At 42.2% G+C, this 2,965-nt stretch overlaps 1 pseudogene; it reads left to right on the top strand.

The window, feature by feature from the left end:
* Positions 1-731: 731 nt before the first annotated feature.
* On the top strand, positions 732-2,273 carry LOC140843890 (golgin subfamily A member 7 pseudogene; annotated as a pseudogene).
* Positions 2,274-2,965: the final 692 nt, after the last annotated feature.

The following is a 2,965-nucleotide window of genomic DNA, read 5'->3' as shown; positions in this document are numbered from 1 at the left end:
CTGTTCTGTGCATTAGGGATGCAGTGGTGAAAAAGATATCCACAGAGCTCTCAGGTGTCTTGCTCCAACTGGCTTTCTTCGTTGGGTGACAGCTTTACTTCCCAGCCCAATCTGGTGTCAGAGGTAAGGACAGTCTACCATCTGCCTGATTCTTGACCCTCACAGAGTCTAGTCTCCTCTGATGGGGTTGCTGACAACTCTTGGCAACCCTAGTGTCTGCTCTTGACGGACGGCCCTGTGGAGAGGGAGCAGGCATTTTATCTGATGCTCATAAGACAGACCCATAGTCAGTGAGTGGAGTTCACACACTTAACGTAAATTTACCTGGGTATTTGTGCCATGTTTTCTTTTCCCCTCTACATTTGTAAGGCATTTCAAAATATAGAAATCCAATATTGTGTTGCTCACTCACTCTTCCTACACCCTTTATCATTCCACCTCCGCACTTAGTCCTTTTTCTTTCAAAAACAAGTAATAGCCGTTACTCCATTTTGTTTGAACATAATTAACATAATTACATGACAAAGAACTTCTGAAGTATCTCCTATGAGACAAACAGAAAAATGGTGAAAGTGGTTCATTTTTTCCCCTTTTTCAGCCCGCAATTTTGTTAATTACACTGTGCTTTATTACTTTCCGAACAAACAGCTGAAGGGCATGAATCAAATGCACTGGCTACGTGAGTGTCCTTACTGCATTTGCAGTTTATAAATATTTCTTCAGCCAATGCCATGATAGCCAGGTGAGGCCTAGAAATCTCTGAAAGCAAGCAAAGGTGAGTGAGACGAATTTAGCACGGACTCACCCTGCAGTCCAGTTGTCTGATGCTGTCTTGTCAATGGGTTTCAGCCCCAGAAAAGTTCACTATGGATTCAATGTGACCAAAGAAATGACAGAACATTATTGGGGTAAAAGGGTTATACCCAACTTTATTTCCATGGTAGCAGGTCAATCACCAGAATCCCGTCCACTCGGAGTGAGTCTGCATGCAGCAAGCTGGTCTCTGCCTCTGGGCCTCTGTCTTCAGCACTGCCACCACCCCAGCCTCTGCTCTGCTCTGCTGCAGCCTTGCAGCCGGGCCACGGTGTTGCCCAGAGCACTGGGTGGAGCTCTTTGTATAGAGTCAACAACAATATATTGTCCACACATGTGTAGTGAGCTAGCCAACCAGGGCCAGGTGAGAATCCTGGCCACAGGAACCTTCAGTTTATCCACAGATGCTAAAGACACTGAAGCTGAACATTTGCAGAGCACTAGTAAAATATAAGTTGGTGGCATATTTTCTAGAAAGAATTTTGCACCTAGGACTAAGTTTGGGAAAAATCTCAAAAATCCTTGTGCTTCAACAACTAAAAAATAGTTGTTAGTCTGTAGTAATAATTTCAACAAGCTTTTTGTTTAAGTATTTCACTTTGACAGACTCAAAGGTATAAGGCAGCATCTTCTTAAATTAAGCTTGAAAAGCCTGTTGAAATGTGATTGTGGAGAACACAATGTGTTTTTCCAATACTTCGCAAAGTGTTTCTCTACCATTTTCCTGTTTTATTTTACACCCTTTGTATTCTTTATAATGGCTTGACTGGTGCTAGAAAAAAAAAAAACCAGCCAGAGGATAGATGAGGATAGATGAGCCAGAGGAGAGATGTTTTGTGTGTGAATGTAGATTGAAGCAGGGCTTACAAGTTTAATCTCACGAACTTTGAGGTGGAAAAGTTGACATTATATTTTTAATTATGTGATGTGAAGAATTTCCAAATGAAACTTTTTTTCATGAAAGACTCATGGTCTAGCTACAATTAAAATAATAAAAATCAAGGTCATGCAGCAGTAGCTGGAGGGCAGAGGAGGCTCTGAGGCCCATCTTGTCCTCCCTGTGAGTTCTCCACAGTCCCCGGTGATGAAGGGGACCCTACAGTGAGACTTCAGCAGACACACATGCTGCCAGTTCCAGAACAAATTCCCTGCAGAGCTGGAGATCCGGAGTGGCAGTTTGAAGAAACAGCCCAAACTCTAAATGATCTTTATGCTGAAGCAGAGATACTTGGTAGCCAATCGTACCTGGAAGGCTGTTTGGCTTGTTTAACAGAATAACATCATATTTTTATGCATGGAAATCCAATATGAGAAGGTTTTGAGAAAGTCTCCAAATACAACCAAGAGCAGAATGAGAACAAATATGCTCCCCAAGGCCTCCTCCTGACAAATCCCACTGAGAAGGGCTTTGAGCTTTTAGTTGAAATTATGAAGACAGAGGCATGAGCAGTGGAAGATGAACCATAGAACTAAAGATCCCACCATCAGCTGAGGCCCTCATCCATCCCCTGGCTGGTGGCAGAGAGTCCTCTCCCTCCTCTCCAGCGCATCGATCCTCTGTATCTGCTGCCAGGGTCATGGTGTTATTATCCCAGAGAATAACTTCCTAGAATTCCACACCTCGAGTGACCTCTAGTTGCTCAGCATCCACTTTGTATCTCCAAATTGTGTAGGACTCTGAACTCTTTTGATTAGTTTCTGAGAAAGCACAATGAAACATTTCACTTTTCAAAAATTAAAAGCCCTTAGTAAATATGCAGTTTGTTCAGCCAACACAAAGCTTATTTCTTATCTGCTGCCAGGGGCAGCGGTTCTCTTCATTTCTTGGGTCAGCTTCCCAGGTAGTTCTAGACTTCAACAAGTCTTATCTTAGCCAGCGTTCAGTCTTATTCCCCTAAATCAATAAAATGCTTTTCTCCAGGTTTTTGGCCAAGGGTAGACTGTGTCTGTGGTTTTGCTAATGCATCTCCCAGATTTCAAAGAACTACCGTTTGCTATGACTCAAATCTTAAAGATCTATATTTGCTGTCCAGAGTTTTGACTTGAGGCTCTTTGGAAAAATAATACATGATGCTATTTGTTTTATTCTGGCATTTATTCCTAGATAATTCAGTATTTATTGCAGTTTCCAGTTCTTTTTTTTTTTTTGGAG

The sequence above is a fragment of the Manis javanica genome, chromosome 10 (assembly GCF_040802235.1).
Source record: "Manis javanica isolate MJ-LG chromosome 10, MJ_LKY, whole genome shotgun sequence".
Classification (NCBI taxonomy): domain Eukaryota; kingdom Metazoa; phylum Chordata; class Mammalia; order Pholidota; family Manidae; genus Manis; species Manis javanica.
This window is presented reverse-complemented; position numbering and strand designations above follow the sequence as displayed.